The 20,934-nt window shown below is 49.9% G+C and overlaps 1 protein-coding gene across 1 annotated transcript in view; it reads left to right on the top strand.

The window, feature by feature from the left end:
* POLE (DNA polymerase epsilon, catalytic subunit) overlaps positions 1-20,934 on the top strand; it is a 300,678-nt gene that overhangs the window by 218,901 nt on the left and 60,843 nt on the right. The window lies entirely within an intron of this gene.

The raw sequence follows: 20,934 nt of genomic DNA, 5'->3' as shown, positions 1-20,934 counted from the left end.
TTCCTCTGTCTGGATGGTCGGGGTTTTTCCCAGACCCCAGATTTCTGCCCCATAAGTAGCTACTGGTACACATTGTGATTTAAAAAATTTTAAAATAGCTTTTGTAGCATCTACTTTCCTAGGCCGTGGGAGACTAAGAATAGAGTTAATGGATTTTGAGAACTTGCTCGTGGCGTGGGGTAAATGTCCACTCCACGAGCCGCTCGCAGCAAAAACCATTCCTAAATAGGGAAAGGTGTTGGTAGAATAAGTTTATCAACACCCACTGAGATAGCACTTAATTGTCTCTTACCCGGGCCACAGGTCATAATAAAAGATTTTTTAAAATTTACTTTAAGATCAAGTTTTTCCATATATTGCACAAAGTCTTTTACCAAACTGCGCAGGGCATTTGGGGTTAGACCCATAAGCACTGCGTCATCTGCATAAAGCAGAGTCGGTAGCGGTCTCCCCCTTATTTTCGGGACATCTGTGGTTGTTGATTTTAGGGATTTGTTTAATCCATTTATATAAATAATAAATAACAGGGGTGCTAGAACGCACCCCTGCCTAACTCCTCTTTCTACTTTTATGGATTCTGACACTTCCCCCCCATCCCGATCCTTACTTGTGCCCTTGTGTCAGTGTGCAAATACGCAAGAAAATAAACAAGCGATTCATCCAGACCATATTCTAAGAGAATCACCCACAATTTAGACCTATTTACTAGGTCGAATGCGGATGATAAGTCCATAAATACTAGATAGATTGGTGCAGACCGAGCAATAGTATATTTGCCGATTACTAGGTTTAAATTTAGGCACTGCTCGTTTGTTTCAACCCCACTCCTAAACCCCATTTGGCAGGAGTCTAAAATCCCTGTATCATCTACCCATTCATTAATTCTATTATATAATTCTCTTCCCAGAATTTTGAGAGTATTATCTAGGAGCGAGATGGGTCTGTAGTTCATTGGGTCTGTTCTCTCTCCTTTTTTATTACTATTATGCTGGTAGACCATGTGTCGGGTATAGGCACTAAAGGTAGGCTGTTAAATGCATTTGTCAGAATGGGTGCCCAAAGTTCTGGTTTCCATTTAACAATGTCAATTGGGAGGCCATCTAGCCCTGGGGCTTTATTGCTGAGGCTTTGTTTAATGCCGGCGATGACCTCTCCCAGGCTAATCTCTAAGGAACGCAAGTCACCTAAGACAAAATCATTATTAACATTTGGTGGTGTTGCATACACTTTAGAGAAATGGTTTTCCCATTGATGGCTGGAAATGGTACAGCTTATTGCTGACGTTTGTGTACCCATATTGCGCAAGTTTTTTACAGCAGCCCAGAAAATTGTGCCTTTTTTCCCAGAGGCTGAGTCTGATAGCTCATCCCAGCGTTCTGACAAAATGATTGCCTTGCGTTTCCCTATTTCAGCATTACACCTCTTTCTTGCCTCCCTGACCTTGATTTGACATCTATTCTTAGCATTCAGTGCATTACGTAAGGCCCTATTTGCGACTGAGCAGTTGTTGTCGAACCACTTAGGGTCCGTATTGATTTTACGATTAGGGACGGTTAAAATAGTTTTTATAACTAAGCACAGATTAGTAAAATATGAGATCACCCTTTGGTGATTCCCATCGACTGTTGTGCAAGAATCTATTACATTTTGATGTTTGGTAGTGAGTTGGTTAGTTATACTACCACTATCCACCTTCCTCCATTTCAATCTTCGATTATTTGTGACGGGGGTTATATCTCTTGCCCCCATAGTAGTTTTAAATACTGGCGGGGCCCCCAGTATAATACTCGCAACCAGTGCGTTATGATCCCTGAATGCAGTCTCAATGACCTTGGCCATCGTAAGACTGTCAATAAGTTCGGGTGACATAAAAATATAATCTATAGTTGAGGAATGATCTCTACCTCTGAATGTGGGGACATAATTATCTTTAGGAGTTGGGCTTTCATCCATGATATTAGTTAACATATGATCACGGATAAGCAAGTCCAATTCTTGCCCCCTTTTGTCTACTCGGTCGTTACAGATATTTGCCCCTGGTCGATCTGAATAAAAAATTTTTGCGTTAAAATCCCCATCTAGAATAATTCCTTTACTTGTAGTATTTTCTAGGGGTTCAGTCATATTACTCAAAATTTTCGATAGTTCAATAAAGTTCATATTTGGGATTGAATGGAAATCATTATTAGAAAAAATAATAATGTAAAAGGGGACCTTTCTTTTATTTTCAATAATCTGAATATTAGGGCTTTTGGTTGGTATTACCTTAATATTGCCGCCTGCAGTAACCCTGATGCAATTAGCAATCCGCCCATCGGTCTGCCAAAGTCAGGTTTGCCCGCAACTACACTGTTACAGTGGAAGCCCTCAATGTGCAGGTTACTGGTGGCCCATGTTTCCTGGAACATAATTATGTCTATATTGGAAATGGTCTCTAACCAATTGAGGTCAGACAATCTTGGCTCCAGGCCAGCCACATTCCAACTAAGGACCGAAAGATCAGAATTAGACTTAGTTGGTATGTTAAGTATGTTAGTGCTGACATCTATCGTGCTTTCAGCGATTACAATCCTTTCTGGCGCGATTTTCCTTGTGGATAACAAGCTGTCTATGCCCTGGATGCTACTTGTTATTGTTTTTTAGGGCTCGCTGCTGATGCGCTTGCGCATAGCTGGCGAGCTATATTGCAGTTTAAACAGAATTAAACCAACTCGGCGATTTCTTGCAGTGCCCGAGAGAGAGCGCGTGCACATCAAAGCCACCAGCCTCAGGCATCTCAAGCTTCCCCCTTCCTTCCCACCACAGCAATGCCGAGGGCTTGTTTATATTGCAGTCTAACCATCTCGCAAGCTGCTCTGGAAACAATAACCATTGTTGGTCATGATATAATTAAACGCTCTAATTATTTTATCAGGGCCACACAGAATTTTATAAAGTCTTTTGCTGGCATTTTCGTTTTATGCTGATTGCTATTTTACACCTTTCACATGCTGGCGATTTGTTTCAAAGATATACATTCATCCTGAATCCCGTTACTAGAGCTTTCTCCTCTTCTGCTATATATGGGTTTTAGTTGAATTTCATTGATCTCTTTTACTAATGATTTATAAAAAGTGCCACCCACCACACAGCTCCACCTACACAGCTCCACCGATGCACCCACCACACAGCTCCACCGATGCACCCACCACACAGTTCCACCGAGGCACCCACCACACAGCTCCACAGATGCACCCACCATACAGCTCCACAGATGCACCCACCACACAGCTCCACCCACACAGCTCCACCGATGGACCCACCACACAGCTCCACCGAGGCACCCACCACACAGCTCCACCGAGGCACCCACCACACAGCTCCACCGATGCACCCACCACACAGCTCCACTGATGCACCCACCTCCACCGATGCACCCACCACACAGCTCCACCGACACAGCTCCACCGATGCACCCACCACACAGCTCCACTGATGCAACCACCACACAGCTCCACCGACACAGCTCCACCGATGCACCCACCACACAGCTCCACTGATGCAACCACCACACAGCTCCACCGACACAGCTCCACCGATGCACCCACCACAGAGCGCCACAGATGACCCCACCACACAGCTCCACTGATGCACCCAAGACACAGCTCCACCGAGGCACCCACCACACAGCTCCACCGAGGCACCTACCACACAGCTCCACCGATGCACCCACCACACAGCTCCACCGAGGCACCCACCACACAGCTCCACAGAGCCACCCACCACACAGCTCCACAGAGCCACCCACCACACAGCTCCACAGAGCCACCCACCACACAGCTCCACCGATGCACCCACCACACAGCTCCACCGAGGCACCAACCACACAGCTCCACCGATGCACCCACCACACAGCTTCACCCATGCACCCACCACACAGCTCCAGCGATGCAGCCACCACACAGCTCCAGCGATGCAGCCACCACACAGCTCCAGCGATGCAGCCACCACACAGCTCCAGCGATGCAGCCACCACACAGCTCCAGCGATGCAGCCACCACACAGCTCCACCAATGCACCCACCACACAGCTCCACAGAGGCACCCACCACACAGCTCCACAGAGGCACCCACCACACAGCTCCACCGAGGCACCCACCACACAGCTCCACTGATGCAACCACCACACAGCTCCACCGACACAGCTCCACCGATGCACCCACCACAGAGCTCCACAGATGACCCCACCACACAGCTCCACTGATGCACCCAAAACACAGCTCCACCGAGGCACCTACCACACAGCTCCACCGAGGCACCTACCACACAGCTCCACCGAGGCACCTACCACACAGCTCCACCGATGCACCCACCACACAGCTCCACTGATGCACCCACCACACAGCTCCACCGAGGCACCCACCCACCACACAGCTCCACCGATGCACCCACCACACAGCTCCACCGATGCACCCACCACACAGCTCCACCGATGCACCCACCACCCAGCTCCACCGATGCACCCACCACACAGCTCCACCGAGGCACCAACCACACAGCTTCACCCATGCACCCACCACAGAGCTCCACCCATGCACCCACCACAGAGCTCCAGCGATGCAGCCACCACACAGCTCCACCGACACAGCTCCACCAATGCACCCACCACACAGCTCCACCGAGGCACCCACCACACAGCTCGACCGATGCACCCACCACACAGCTCCACCGAGGCACCCACCACACAGCTCCACTGATGCAACCACCACACAGCTCCACCGACACAGCTCCACCGATGCACCCACCACAGAGCTCCACAGATGCCCCCACCACACAGCTCCACCGATGCACCCACCACACAGCTCCACCGAGGCACCCACCACACAGCTCCACCGACACACCCACCACACAGCTCCACCGAGGCACCTACCACACAGCTCCACCGATGCACCCACCACACAGCTCCACCAATGCACCCACCACACAGCTCCACCGAGGCACCCACCACACAGCTCCACAGATGCACCCACCACACAGCTCCACAGAGGCACCCACCACACAGCTCCACAGATGCACCCACCACACAGCTCCACAGATGACCCCACCACACAGCTCCACTGATGCACCCAAGACACAGCTCCACTGATGCACCCAAGACACAGCTTCACCGAGGCACCCAAGACACAGCTCCACCGAGGCACCCACCACACAGCTCCACCGAGGCACCTACCACACAGCTCCACCGAGGCACCTACCACACAGCTCCACAGAGCCACCCACCACACAGCTCCACCGATGCACCCACCACACAGCTCCACCGATGCACCCACCACACAGCTTCACCCATGCACCCACCACACAGCTTCACCCATGCACCCACCACACAGCTCCACCGATGCACCCACCACACAGCTCCACAGATGCACCCACCACACAGCTCCACCTATGCACCCACCACACAGCTCCACCGAGGCACCCACCACAGAGCTCCACAGATGCACCCACCACACAGCTCCACAGATGCACCCACCACACAGCTCCACCGATGCACCCACCACACAGCTCCACCGATGCACCCACCACACAGCTCCACAGATGCACCCACCACACAGCTCCACAGATGACCCCACCACACAGCTCCACTGATGCACCCAAGACACAGCTCCACTGATGCACCCAAGACACAGCTTCACCGAGGCACCCAAGACACAGCTCCACCGAGGCACCCAAGACACAGCTCCACCGAGGCACCCACCACACAGCTCCACCGAGGCACCTACCACACAGCTCCACCGAGGCACATACCACACAGCTCCACAGAGCCACCTACCACACAGCTCCACCGATGCACCCACCACACAGCTCCACCGATGCACCCACCACACAGCTTCACCCATGCACCCACCACACAGCTCCACCGATACACCCACCACACAGCTCCACCGAGGCACCCACCACACAGCTCCACTGATGCAACCACCACACAGCTCCACCGACACAGCTCCAGCGATGCACCCACCACAGAGCTCCACAGATACCCCCACCACACAGCTCCACAGATACCCCCACCACACAGCTCCACCGATGCACCCACCACACAGCTCCACCGACGCACCCACCACACAGCTCCACCGAGGCACCAACCACACAGCTCCACCGATGCACCCACCACACAGCTTCACCCATGCACCCACCACACAGCTCCAGCGATGCAGCCACCACACAGCTCCACCGACACAGCTCCACCGATGCACCCACCACACAGCTCCACCGATGCACCCACCACACAGCTCCACCGATGCACCCACCACACAGCTCCACCGAGGCACCAACCACACAGCTCCACCGAGGCACCAACCACACAGCTCCACCGAGGCACCAACCACACAGCTCCAGCGATGCAGCCACCACACAGCTCCACAGAGGCACCCACCACACAGCTCCACCGATGCACCCACCACCCACCTCCACAGATGCACCCACCACACAGCTCCACAGATGCACCCACCACACAGCTCCACAGATGCACCCACCACACAGCTCCACTGATGCACCCACCACCCAGCTCCACCGATGCACCCACCACACAACTCCACTGATGCACCCACCACCCAGCTCCACTGATGCACCCACCACCCAGCTCCACCGACACAGCTCCACCGATGCAACCACCACACAGCTCCACCGACACAGCTCCACCGATGCACCCACCACACAGCTCCACTGATGCAACCACCACACAGCTCCACCGAGGCACCCACCACACAGCTCCACCGAAGCACCCACCACACAGCTCCACCGAAGCACCCACCACACAGCTCCACCGTGCACCCACCACACAGCTCCACAGATGCACCCACCACACAGCTCCACAGATGCACCCACCACACAGCTCCACAGATGCACCCACCACCCAGCTCCACCGATGCACCCACCACCCAGCTCCACCGATGCACCCACCACCCAGCTCCACCGATGCACCCACCACCCAGCTCCACCGATGCACCCACCACCCAGCTCCACCGATGCACCCACCACCCAGCTCCACCGATGCACCCACCACACAACTCCACCGATGCACCCACCACACAACTCCACCGATGCACCCACCACACAACTCCACTGATGCACCCACCTCCCAGCTCCACCGATGCACCCACCACCCAGCTCCACCGACACAGCTCCACCGATGCACCTACCACACAGCTCCACTGATGCAACCACCACACAGCTCCACCAACACAGCTCCACCGATGCACCCACCACACAGCTCCACTGATGCAACCACCACACAGCTCCACCGAGGCACCCACCACACAGCTCCACCGAGGCACCCACCACACAGCTCCACCGAGGCACCCACCACACAGCTCCGCCGATGCTCCAACTAAGCTCCACCAATGCACCCCCCAAACAGCTCCACCAATGCACCCACTAAGCTCCACCGATGCACACACCACTCAGTGCAACCACAGCATCACTCAGCGGAACCACAGCATCACTGGTTCAAATATGTTCTTTCAATGTTTCAAGCTGTTTTCAAGCTTTCACGCTTTATTACAAATCACAAAAAGATGTTAATATTTCACTTCTGTTCTTGAATTTTCGTCACAATAAAAAACACTGAACATAATCTTCACAAAAGTTATTTACAAAAGTTTAAGCTATTGCCATTACAAATTAAATTATTTAAGTATTAATTATTTTTAAAAATTAAAAGCCATTGTTATTTGTAATATCAATACATCTAAGTCACGTAAATACAAAACATGTTGCATTACAAATGCTATAGGTTTCACATTTGCGAAAGTTATAACTATTGGCATTGTAAATGACAAAGCTATTAATTTAGCGATTTCCAAAAAAACACATAAATTAAAAAAAATTCATTTATAAGACCAATAGCTCAAACTTTCCTTATGCGAGCCCTATTGCATTTCCAATGCTTGTGTTATTTTCTGTTTATCATTATTAATCCTCATGGGTGAGGGGTTGGGAGCCTGATTAACATGGGGATCCTGATTATTTCTACTATTATACTTGCTGTAACCACCCTGTTCTTTATGTGGGTTGATGGTTGGTATCAGTCGGTCGACCATCTCTAAACAGCTAAATCTATTATAGATCGGAAGCCCCATGAAATTGTCCATGGGGCCTACATCTCTTCCCATGTTTCCTCCCCAGTTACCTATGTTCCCTCCCCAACTTCCCCATTCTTCACCCCAATCTTGGTAGCCTGATCTGCTCCAATTCCTATCATGGCCTGGCCAGACACGACTCCTGGGAGGATAGAAAAAGGAGTCTTTTTGTTTCTATGTGTGTTCGAGGCATGTGGGCTGCTGAATTCATATCTGTGCATAGATCGCCGCCTAGTGTTGGGTCCGGATGATTGCACATTGTTGTCCTGGAAGAGTCTTCGAAGTATCACGAGATAGGTGGCTCCTCCCCTGGACTACAGTGCGCATGGGCATCGCCTCCATCCCCAGATTGTTTTTTTCCGCCATTGGGTTCGGATGTGTTTCGGTTCCCTCTGTCGGAATCGATAGTTGTTTAACTTTCTAACTTGAGACCAAAAGGTCTTTAGGCTTGGCGTCGGTATCGTTCTCGTTCGGGTTTGTCTTTTTTCTCAGCTCCGAACGCTTCCTGCCCCTCCGCGTGCTGTCGGCGCGGACGGGCCTACTCGACGCTCCAGACTACTGAACATGGAACGAACTCCGTTCAAGAGGAGCCCGGTGTGCACCTCTAAGTATTCACACCTTGACGTGCACCCTGTGTGCAACAAATGTTTGTCACCGGACCATGATGAGGCCAGGTGTATGGCCTGCTCAAAGTTCCGGTGTAAGAAGACTCTCAAGCTTCGTCGGGCCGCTCGACTCCAGGCCCAGTTGTCGGCACCCCCGGCGCCCCCGCCGGACAACATCTTCGAAGAATTTGTTGAAGACGACGATGTCTTTCAGGTTTCGGGCTGCGTCGGAGGGAGATGACTACGACGCGGGAGACGAAGAGTTTGATGAAGCCGGCGACAGGTAGGGGACGACGATGGGGCCATTGCCACCGTGGGGGATAGCTCAGAGGAAGAGCATCCTCAAACTGACTCAGGGGTCAACCCCCAACATACGGCACAGGTCGAGGGATCGCCTTCGGGCCTTACCCAAGACCTCGTTACTAGTCCAGTAGCCCCGCCTCCTGGCGGCCCGGCCACGGACATTTCTGATGCGCCACTCCCGTTGAAGAAAACGAAAGTGAAGCCATCGGGATCCACACCAACGGTTTCGAAACCGAAAGTGAAAGCTCCACTGGTGGGACAGAAGGCTCTAGAGGAGTCAACGTCTAAAAAATTAAAAATGGCCGACTTGAAGAGCCGCGCCAAGATGGCCGACCCGAGGGCCTCGGGGTCGACGCCGAAGGCAAAGTCGACCGACGCGGCCGCGTCGGCGCCGAAGATGGTCGAGGTCGATGACCCGAAGAAAGCTTCGAAGAAGCGTCAAGGCGATTCCAAAGCTCTGGCTGCGCCGGCTCCGGCCGTCGGGGCCAAGGATGGCACTGTGTCGGCTCCGAAAACGGTGCCTCTAGCCGACCCGATTCCCGACTCGGGGAAATCGCTCGAGCCGGTCAAGCCCTCTCCAGCCTTAACGAAGAAGGTCGCGGAGTCCCTGCAACGGATTCGGAAGGACGCTGTGGTTCCCGAACAGGAGGTCGTGGTGCCGAAGCCCGCATCGAAGCCGGCAAAGGCGCAAACGCCTATCCGCTTCACCCTGCCGCCAAAGTCGACGCCGAAGGCTTTCGCTCCGAAGCAGGGGGCGGACGTGCCCTTGAAGGGGGTGTCGACGCCCAAAGCGTCATTGGTGGTGTCGAAGCCTCGGCTCCAGCCACTCGCGGAGGAAGAGCGTCGAGAGGTCATCATCGACGCCAATACTGGGAAACTGTCTCTCCTCAAGAGGAAAATCACCACGGAGCCGGTGTTGGAACATTTTCGGATTCCTCTCAAAAACAAGAAGGACTCTGCGGGTACTTCGGCCCCTATGGAGCCTTCGTCTCCCAAAGACTTAGAACGTTCACCAACGCGGGGGATGGTGACGATGAGGAGGGGGTCGAGTACAACTATCCGGCGTACTCGGATCCGGAGGAAGAACATGAACCTTGGTCGGCCGGAGGCGACCCAGAGGACCCGCAGTCGGGTCAGGAACCGCAGCTCTTTGCGGCTAAAACCTCACCGACGGAGGACTCTGCAGCCTTCAACGCTTTGATTGAGAGGGCTGCAGCTAATCATGATGTTGAGCTACATTCAGATCCTGTGGATGTGGATTTTTTGTTTGACACTTTCTCGGTGGCCGAAAAGTCATTCAAGACATTGCCAATGCTCAAGGGAGTGCTAAAGCACGTGCCGGAGGTCTTCAAGGAGCCCACTCGGGCACGTGTTATCAATCCTCGAATTGACAAAAAATATAAGGCAGCGCCCTCGGATCCAACATACATCAAGGGACACTTGCCACTGGACTCTTTGGTTGTATCCAACGCACGCAAGAGGGCGAATTCACAGACCACTGGTGACGCTCCTCCCCCAGACAAAGAGTCGAAAATATTTGAGGCCTCAGGAAAACGGATTGCTGCGCAGGCAGCCAATATTTGGCGCATTTCAAACACGCAGGCCCTACTTGCACGCTACGATAGGGCTCATTACGACACCCTAGAAACACTGTTGCAGCACTTACCTGACCAGTACAAGGAGGCTGGGGAGATGTTAATTCAGGAGGGAAAGCTAATCACGAACGCTTCCATCAAATGTGCGCTGGATGTGGCTAAGAAGACATGCATGGCTTAGGATATCAGGCTTTAAACCAGATATACAAACAACCATCCTGAACCAAACAGTTAATCCTGACCACCTGTTTGGCCCCGAGGTGGATGCGACACTTGAAAAAATGAAAAAAGACACAGACACTGCTAAGTCTATGGGGGCCCTCCAATCTCAGCAGTTTCGGGGTGGTTCCTTTCGCCGCTCCACTACCAGAGGCACCTCAAGGGGTCAGGCATCGCAATCCACACAGTACTATAAGAGCAATACCCAAACCTCATACACCAACAAGGGTAGAGGTGGCTACAGAGGCAACAACGTCAAGGGCAGGGGACGTGGAAACAACAGCTCCAGGTCCACCATCGCCAACAAGCAGTGACGTCTTGTCACTGCCCCCCGACCACACAACACCGGTCGGGGGGAGACTCCAGCAGTTCCTGCCCGCGTGGAAATCCATCACCACGGACAGGTGGGTCAAATCTCTTATCCAGTACGGTTACTGTCTGGAACTTACTTCCACTCCACCAAACATACCTCCAAGAAACCGTCCTATGTCCGGCGAGCACTTGCACTTGTTGCAGCAGGAAGTTCAAGTCATGCTGCAAAAAGGGGCAATAGAGCTCGTCCCACTGCAAGAAAGGGGAACAGGGGTTTACTCCCTGTATTTTCTAATCCCCAAAAAGGACGGATCCCTCAGGCCCATCCTGGACCTCAGGCCCCTCAACTGGTATATTCTCTCGGAGCACTTCCATATGCTCACGTTGCAGCAGGTTCTCCCTCTGCTTCAACAGGGGGACTTCCTGGCTACGTTGGATCTAAAGGATGCATACTTTCATATCCCCCTGCATCCTTCCCACAGGAAGTATCTCAGATTCACGATTCAAGACCAGCACTACCAGTTCAGGGTTCTGCCGTTCGGGGTCACCACAGCGCCAAGAGTCTTTACAAAGTGCCTGGCGACTGTGGCGGCGCATCTACGACGCCAGAACGTCCACGTCTATCCTTATCTAGACGACTGGCTCATTCAGGCAAAAACAGAACAGCAGTGCGCCGACCACGTGTCCCGCACCATTCATCTCCTGCACGATCTGGGATTCTCTCTGAATTACCCGAAATCCCATCTCCAACCTGCCCATATACGGCAGTATCTGGGTGCGACAATAGACACTCTGGCAGCCACTGCGCAGCCAAATTCAGTGAGAATCGCCAGTATCCAAACGCTGATCCAACGATTCAGACCTCAGCACTCGCTTCCAGCGAAGGTGTTCATGCAGTTGATAGGCATGATGGCCTCCTGCATCTCCATAGTCCCGCACGCGAGACTACATGTGCGTCCGCTTCAGGAGTGCCTAGCACGTCAGTGGACTCAGGCTCATGGGCAACTGACAGACCTAGTGTTGGTGAGCGGTCGGGCATACAACTCTCTGCATTGGTGGAATCCACAAAACCTTTGCAAGGGCCGACCGTTCCAGGAGCCTGTGCCACAGATTATCCTGACAATGGACGCTTCTCTCCAAGGATGGGGAGCGCATGTACTCCACTACACAGTGCAGGGACTATGGACGCTACAGCAAAGGAAGATGCACATCAACGTTTTGGAACTGATGGCAATCTTCATGGCCTTGAAGGCATTCAAAGTACATCTGTGCAACAAGGTCGTGTTGATCCGGACGGACAACATGACGGCCATGTACTACATTCAAAAGCAGGGGGGCACACACTCTCCGCAGCTGTCTCATCTGGCTCAGAGCATGTGGAAGTGGGCCATTCAGAGGAACATCTTCCTCATGGCGGATCATCTCCCGGGCAAAGACAACCAGATGGCGGACCTGCTCAGCAGGCACAGCCACCAAATGCACGAGTGGGAGATACATCCATCAGTACTCCAACCGTACTTCCAAAAGTGGGGTCATCCAGAGATAGACCTGTTCGCCACAAAGGAGAACGCAAAATGCCAAAGCTTCGCCGCCAGGTTCCCACACCCGCAATCACAGGGCAATGCGATGTGGATGAACTGGTCAGGCAGATTTGCGTACGCTTTTCCCCCAGCACCTCTGATACCGCTGGTGGCACGCAAACTCAGGCAGCACTCGATGACTCTCATCCTGGTTGCTCCAACGTGGGCTCGCCAACCATGGTACACCACGTTTCTGGAACTCTCCGTGGTACCGCATCAAAGGCTTCATCTCACCCCCAGCCTTCTGACGCAGAGCCATGGCGACATTCAGCACCCAGATCCGCAACAGCTCAACCTGGCGATCTGGCTCCTGAAGTCCTAGAGTTTGGCTACCTCAATCTTCCCCCCGATTGCATGGACATCATTCGGGAGGCAAGGAAGCCCACTTCTCGAGCTTGTTATGCGGCTAAATGGAAGCGGTTTGTCATTTACTGTGTAAACCACGATATTGACCCGCTAGATGCTTCCATTCAAAACATCATTTGTTACCTGTTCCACCTGTACCAATGCAATTTGGCGTATTCTTCCATCCGCATTCACTTGTCTGCAATGGCAGCATACCTCCAGAATAGGCAACACCTATCACTTTTTAAGGTCCCTGCTATCAAGGCTTTTCTGGAGGGACTCAAAAGAGTCATTCCACCACGGACACCACCAGCTCCGGAATGGAACCTCAATGTGGTTCTTACAAGGCTGATGGGTCCTCCCTTTGAGCCACTGCACTCTTGTGAGCTTCAGTTTCTGACTTGGAAGGTTGCCTTCTTAGTAGCGATTACATCGCTACGGAGGGTTAGTGAGTTGCAGGCGCTCACCATCCAAGAACCTTTCTTCCAAGTGCACGCTAACAGGGTGGTGCTCCGCACTAACCCTAAATTCTTACCCAAGGTTGTATCTCAATTCCACATGAACCAGACAATTGAGTTGCCAGTGTTTTTTCAAAACCCAGAGTCACTGGCGGAGCGGATGCTCCACACCCTTGATGTTAAAAGAGCCTTAATGTACTACATTGACAGGACAAAAGATTTTCGTAAGACCAAGCAACTTTTCGTTGCATTTGCCTCACACCACAAGGGAAACGCTATCTCCAAAGCTGGGATCGCTAGGTGGATCGTGAAATGCATTCAAATCTGTTACGCTAAGGCTAAACGCACTCTCACAATTCCACCAAGAGCCCACTCCACTAGAAAGTTGGGGGCCTCTATGGCTTTCCTAGGTAACATTCCCTTAGAAGATATTTGTAGAGCAGCCACATGGTCTACCACGCATACTTTCACTAAACATTACGGTGTAGACGTGCATTCCAAACAGCAGGCAGCTGTTGGTCAGGCTGTTCTCAAAACACTTTTTCAAACTGCTGCAGCTGGCACGGGCGGCCGCCGCTAATGGAGGGACTGCTATGTATTCTATGCACAGATATGAATTCAGCAGCCCACATGCCTCGAACTGCAAATGCTACTTACCAGTATGCATCTGTTCTTGGCATGTAGGGCTGCTGACATTCATATCGCCCACCCTCCTCCCCGGCGCCTGTAGCAGCTGCAGTATTCATTTACATATATATATACTCTTAGCATGCGCATCACTCACATACTTACTCCATCTCTGCCAATGGCTAAAAACAATCTGAGGATGGAGAGGATGCCCATGCGCACTGTAGTCCAGGGGAGGAGCCACCTATCTCGTGATACTTCGAAGACTCTTCCAGGACAACAATGTGCAATCATCCGGACCCAACACTAGGCGGCGATCTATGCACAGATATGAATGTCAGCAGCCCTACATGCCAAGAACAGATGCATACTGGTAAGTAGCATTTGCATTATATGAACCTTGTGTGTTCCAAGAGCATATATAGTCTACAGTACGAGGATCCTCAAAGTTAATTATAACACAGTCACCCTGGATAGTCTTGCGCTCTTTTCCTATCCAGGGTACTCTTTGGACAGTTAGAATCCTACTAGTGTAGTGTAAAGGTAGTGGTCGGTTGACATTAAGCCAATGTTGTACTTTATTTTTTAAAGACCAACTAGTTTCAGTGATGTGATCAGCTACCTCTGGAACCCCGGTCATGACTACTACCAATGAGCTAGCCTCTGGAGGGAGGTGAACCGCACGTCTATGCCCTTTATCTCCCTTCTTCTGGTCCTTATCCGGGAGCACCCGGATAAGGACCAGACCAGACCCATTCTGTTATTATGCTCCAATATTCAGTTGAGAACAACGTTTATTTAAGAGTTAAATACCTCAGTGCTTCAGTTCTGAACCTCTGTGACCCACATGGGTCATAAACCTGAGTGGAGCACTTCTCATTATTAGGCTCTGCTCTCTGCAGCCTGATAATAATTTAAAATAAACACAGCCTTTCCTTAATTTGAACATTTATTTTAGTTCTTAGTTAAAAATGAACTCCAGACCTGGAGCAACTTTGAAGGTCTTCGAGCTACTGGTAGGCAATCGACTGGTTGGAAATACAAGGACTTCTTACAGCCATGCATGTGATGGGGCAGAGCCACGTATGTGTGCCACTCCTTTTGGCTGACGTCAGTTCCTTTGTGCGCAATTTGAGGCAGATCCGGAGCTCCACCTTGGTCGGTTTTCTGATAATTCAAAACCTGGTCTCAAAGACCGCGTGCTAGGGGAGATGTCCCTCGAAAATGACAGAATTTAAGTCATGCCACTGCTGCAGGAAACTGATGTTGGTTAGGGAACTGCATGATGAGCTCATGGTGCCTGGCCTCCGGGCACAACTCAATCATGCCATAAGTCAGTGCCCCTCAAAGGAAATCTGCTAGTTGGAGGTGCTTTAGGTCACCATGCATACGAGGTCATGTTCAAACAGCAGTCCTGCTGGAAGTCTTGGGTCCATTCTCCATTGAGGAGTCCTCAGCAAAGTCCCGTTCCTGCTCAATGCTTCGGAAGTCAGTTGCAAACTCCCCATAAGCGTAAAGAAGGCATTTAGCCTGGTGAGAAGCTACAAGGCTGTCACTCAATAGGTTCTGTGTCTTCCGAGTCAGAGCCAGTCCTGCCTTCGGTCTTGTCTCTCCCCAGATTCCCATTGTTGTCCTCAACCCAGCAGCAGAGAGCAGCCTTCAATGAGACCCTTTTGCAACTTTTCCATGCACTCTCAACTCCATCTGGTGCTCTGTTGGGCCCCACAGACCAAGAGGGGCTCAATGGGGGCCTACTACAATGGGCCCTTCCCTGGTGACGACTGCCCTCTTGGGACCCATTCCTGGGACCATACTGAAGCCAGTATAGAATCCCAGTTCCTTGTACACTGAAAGATGCCTATCCCGCATAAGGTTAACAACTGAAAATAGAGAGTGTCTTTAAAGGTGGCTATTTGGGTTCCTTCCTCCCAAAGCACCAACGTGGGCCAGACAGATTTCGTACTCCCAGCTGTTGGAAATGTCCATTCAGATGCAGTGTAGACTAAGAGTTTGTCCGAAGCGTTTAACAATGCCACCAGATCAGATTTGCCGGCCAGACCACCATTCCTATGGAATGGACATCCTTGCACAGAATAAGTGAACTTTAGGTTCAAACTTTGGAAGAGTCCTTTATTCCAATTCACAAAGACACAGTAGTGTTACGTACCAACCCACAATTTCTACCAAAGGTGGTCTCTCCTCTTCAAACCATTGAACTCCCAAAGCTCATGTGCATAGCAGACAAGGCAGTGTATTCACTAGATAGCAAATGTTTGCTCTTACATTATAGCGGCAGAACTGAGCCATGTCAAAGAATTTGTTTGTTTCCTTTTGCTCCTCCAAACCTCGGGCAAATCATTTACAAGAGTGAAAGAGCAAAATGGATAGTTAATTGCATTCAAGTATGCTATACATTTGCACATAGGCTACTCATTGTTACTCCACAAGCCCTGCCTTTGCCTAAAAAGGTGGACCTGTGGCTTTCCATGTAAATATCCAGATTGCGAATATTTACAAAGCTGCTGCGTATACCAATAATTACTGCCTAACTTGCTGAACTGGTTTTAAAAAAGCAATATTTGCGACTAGTATTTCTGCTTTACTTCCACTGCAACCTTGATGAACTGGGGGGATGCTCTGCGTTATAATCCATGCAAAGCGTGTGGTCTGCAACATTTGCTGCAAATGGAAACTGTTACATACCTTTAAGCACCTGTGGTTTTTTTTGGTGGTTTTTTTTACAGAGTTTTATATATCGCGAACTTGACCCGAAGGTATGGGGTATCCGAGCGCTTTACAGAGCACCAGTTGTGTTACATGAGGACACATTCATTAGGTCTTGCCTATGTAGCACGCATGCGCTGCATAGGAAAAGACCTTTAGAAATCGATTCCGTTTTGCTGCCAAAAACGTGTCTGCATTGCATTGCATTGCTTTGAATGGCAATGCGTGCTCGTTTGGCGATTCCATTGCAGGAGCGAGCTTTCAAATAATCAGTTTGTAATTAACTTGCAAACAGATGGTTCCTGCTCGCTCCCGCAAGGGAAACAGGTGCAGGCCCCCACCTCTCTCCCCTCCCCCTGCTGCTTCCTCCTCTCTGCGTCTTTTTTTTTTTTTACCTTCAGCGCGAGGCGCGCACTTGTTTTTTTTTTTAGCTAAGCTCATTCCATCAGTTGAAATTGGTCTCTCTGGAAACAAAGAACGTATTCTGCAAAAATCCATGTTGACATTTGCATGTTGTTTTATTATTCTTTAAACGGCTCGCTGTAACCTTGTCAAATTTGAAGAGCATTATTTGAAGTGGCCGAGGATAAGAACGAATCAGTAGAGCAGTCCCTGCAGCGGGGTCTGGGTATCCGCGCACATGAGCTAGACAGTGCTGTAGGGACGTGCTTTCAGCGCCTGTCTCACCCTTCCTTCAGCTGCCTGAGACTACAACTACTGCCCGGAAGCTGCAGCTCTGGAGCTGAAAGCTGTCGCCGGCCGCGGTGCACGCTGGGAGTTTGGCGGGTTTGTTTTTGTGGCAGGATCTGAGTCCCACTGTGAATGAAGCGAAAACTGCGAGTCTGACTGGTGCACACTGACAGAGGGGCCTTAGCTAAGGCACAAGACAACGCATACTAGCAGAGGCACAAGAACTGACATACACTCTTAGAGGGGAGACCGAGCTATTGGCACAAAGTGGCAATGAGCTCCGCTTCAGCAGCATGTCCCACCTGAAGATGCCACCCCGCTGGCTCCCGTAGCAGGTACTGGAGGGATGAGGTTGGCATGCAGGCAGGACATTCCAAGAGTCTGACGCCCTGTTGTCTTTGTAGCAACAGTTGTTATTTCAATCAGTTACGGTGATATATATGATATCTATATTTCCACCGTGCATGTGCGGTTTGTCATGTTTCTTGGATGATTGAAATGTTCAGCTGTTCAGTTTTCCCCTTCTGCAGTTACCAGGATGCTATAATATCACTGTGCCTTCACTACTTTGCTCTGCCAAGTTGTCCCTTCTCACGTACGACTCTGTTGACCAGGGCTGTTGCTTTATGCACCAGTACCTTGGATCGTATGACGTTATCTTCTTAGTTTCTGTTGCAGCTATTGACTGTACGTTCCACTATGCCGCTACTAGTGCTGATGACCAAAATACTGTGTCACGCGTGATAGAACTACTTGCCATCTGTGGTGCCTGTCGGTCTCATGCTCACTTTTTATCATCTTAATTAAGTTTGTGGTAAACTAACCGTCTGCATTCTCTAAAGCTTCATCTTCAGAGCATCTTTATTTGACTAGGGATCTCCGAAATATTACACTAGAGAACAAAGGGCATCTTAGATTCAGTATTCGTATGTCTGTAACTTACTTCAAAATATTTTGAAGGGGTGAGTTGTGGATTGTTTTTATAAACAAAGCAAGGATACATTTATAAATAGCATTCCTTGCAATCTCTGCGTCAAACACAAGCAAATATGGTTCTCGTGTTTACGAGATTACGGTCTGGATGAAGTAGCTGTATGCTTTTCTGCAACTACAGTAACAACTCCTGTAGCTTCTGAAATTAAACTTTACTAGAAGCAACATAGTTCCTAGGATTTGAAGTTTATGATAGTCGTAGAGACTAGGGCATTTACATTACAATCGTACTACTTACTATCAAAAATGTTGTTCACAGAATAAGTATTAATTTCAGGGGGATTAAGAAACGTGTGATGGAGGAGGCGGAACATTGATAGCTCAAATTATCAATGCATTTTTCATATCTGTCGTGTATAGTCTTGCATCAACCATCTTTGTGTTCTCGCTGGTGACAGGTCAAAGATCTGATTGGTCCCTTTTATGACCTTATATTGACAGGTTTGGTCCTTAGCTTTTAAGTATGGAGTTATCTTTGCATTTAACTATTAGTCACTGTCGTGTCCAGAAATTGCCTTTTGACTGCTTCAATCATATTGCACAAAGATGTTGTAATCTGAAGTGGTTTACTCTTATCGTTAGAGTCTTATTCAACAGAGCTGTTATGGCCAGTTAGAATTTTGAATACAGTGACTTCTTATTTGCATAGGATTTTTGTTTGGTAAATTGCTGAATTAAACTGTTTTTGTTTCTCAGAGTTTGCATAGCTTAACCAAAAAATATTATTTCTCGGAATGCAGATATTTATGATTTGAACACCCCACACCCCCACCGCAGTAGGTCTCGCCTTTGGGACCTTGTAAGTGTTTAGTTATGCAGCACAATATCCGTGGATCAACAACATCAACTGTTGCATGGCTAAGCACTTATAAGGTCCCAAAGGCAAGACCTATTGGCTATGCCAATGCTTGTTTTTGTTAGGCACAGGGAGATTAAGTGATTTGCCCAGAATTCATTGCATAGACTCGAACCCAGTTCCCCAGATTCGAGGTCGACCACCCTAGCCATTAGGCCAACTCCTGTCTGTTGCATGTGTTGTAGATGCATGTGCACCTATTGGGATGCATTAGTCATTACCTACCTTTTTATATACAAGCAGTCACATCTGTTCTTATGGGGGAATATAATAATCTGAGATGTAGTCTGCGTGCTGATGCATTGCGGGTTTGATCTACCTGACCACAAATCATTCTCCATATGGAAATTTGGTTCAAGAAAACAAGTTGTAATATTCGAAACCCAACACTAGATGGCAGGAACGTGAAAAGTAGGTGAATCTACTGCATGATCATCTCCAAAGCAGGGGTACGGGCTGAGGCCCACTTGCGGCTCTCCTGACCTTGACATGCGCCCCCCAACACCCCTCCCCCTCCCTCCCCTCGCCTCCGTGATTGGCAGCACTGGCTACTGTTTACTTGACAGCACTAATATTGAGAAAACTGTTAAATTGGCTTGTATTTACACGTTAACTATAGTAAAGGACAAGAAGCAAAGATGGTGCCCTGCACCACTTTAGGAACACCTTCATTTTTAAAGACATTGTGCAACAAACGTAAAAATGCAATACACTTAATTTTTCTTATTTTGAAGAGTGTATTTGATTAACATGCCAAAAAGTTTCACCTTAGTACCTCAGGTTATATCGCTGTATTAAGTCACTATTAGAGTTATAGTTTTCAAACATGAGCTTAGAAACATTCATGCCTCCCTTGCCCTGACAACAGTGCCATTAGTGAATCAAGGGGCAAGTCCTTCTCTGGGTGTCCAACAGAGCAACATTTTAGTTCATTAAATCAAACCAAAGGAAGATTTTGTGCAGCTCACATCTTGAAGGCCTGTCTTTCAAGGTGCCCTTTTATATGATCACTAAGAAAACCCTGAGAAAGTGAAATAAAACTATTGCCTAGAATCGCAAAATTTGAAACTAGAAATCTTGGGATCAATCTCAGCTTCCCTACTTGACCATATTGTACAATTAAGCCACCAGACGGGTATTGATTTCCCTCTCGCTTGTTGCATCAAAAGTTAATGCTTCGTCTTTAATTCGTGGTGCATGATGTTAGAGCATGGGCTGTAGCAGAAGCCACATGAAGGCTTGGTTCTTTTTGGGCTCAAGGAAACTTGCACTGATTCGGACCAGGCATCTGGCTTGAGGCTTCTGTGGCTCACCCACTTCTAGCCTATGATGGCAATTAAGGGGCCCAAGTATAGGATTTGAGCCTTAAAATAACTCCCTGTCCACACCATGTATATTCTTTGCTTTCCCTGCACCCACCTTGCACCACCCCTGACTCTGAACCTTCAGGGATTAGGGCAGCCCTTGGTCAGTCCTCGGATCATAATGTTTGGCCCCCGGAATTAAATGAG

Source organism: Lissotriton vulgaris, chromosome 11 (assembly GCF_964263255.1).
Source record: "Lissotriton vulgaris chromosome 11, aLisVul1.2, whole genome shotgun sequence".
Classification (NCBI taxonomy): Eukaryota; Metazoa; Chordata; class Amphibia; order Caudata; family Salamandridae; genus Lissotriton; species Lissotriton vulgaris.
The sequence above is the reverse complement of the archived record's forward strand: the minus strand, read 5'-3'. Positions and strand labels throughout refer to the sequence as shown.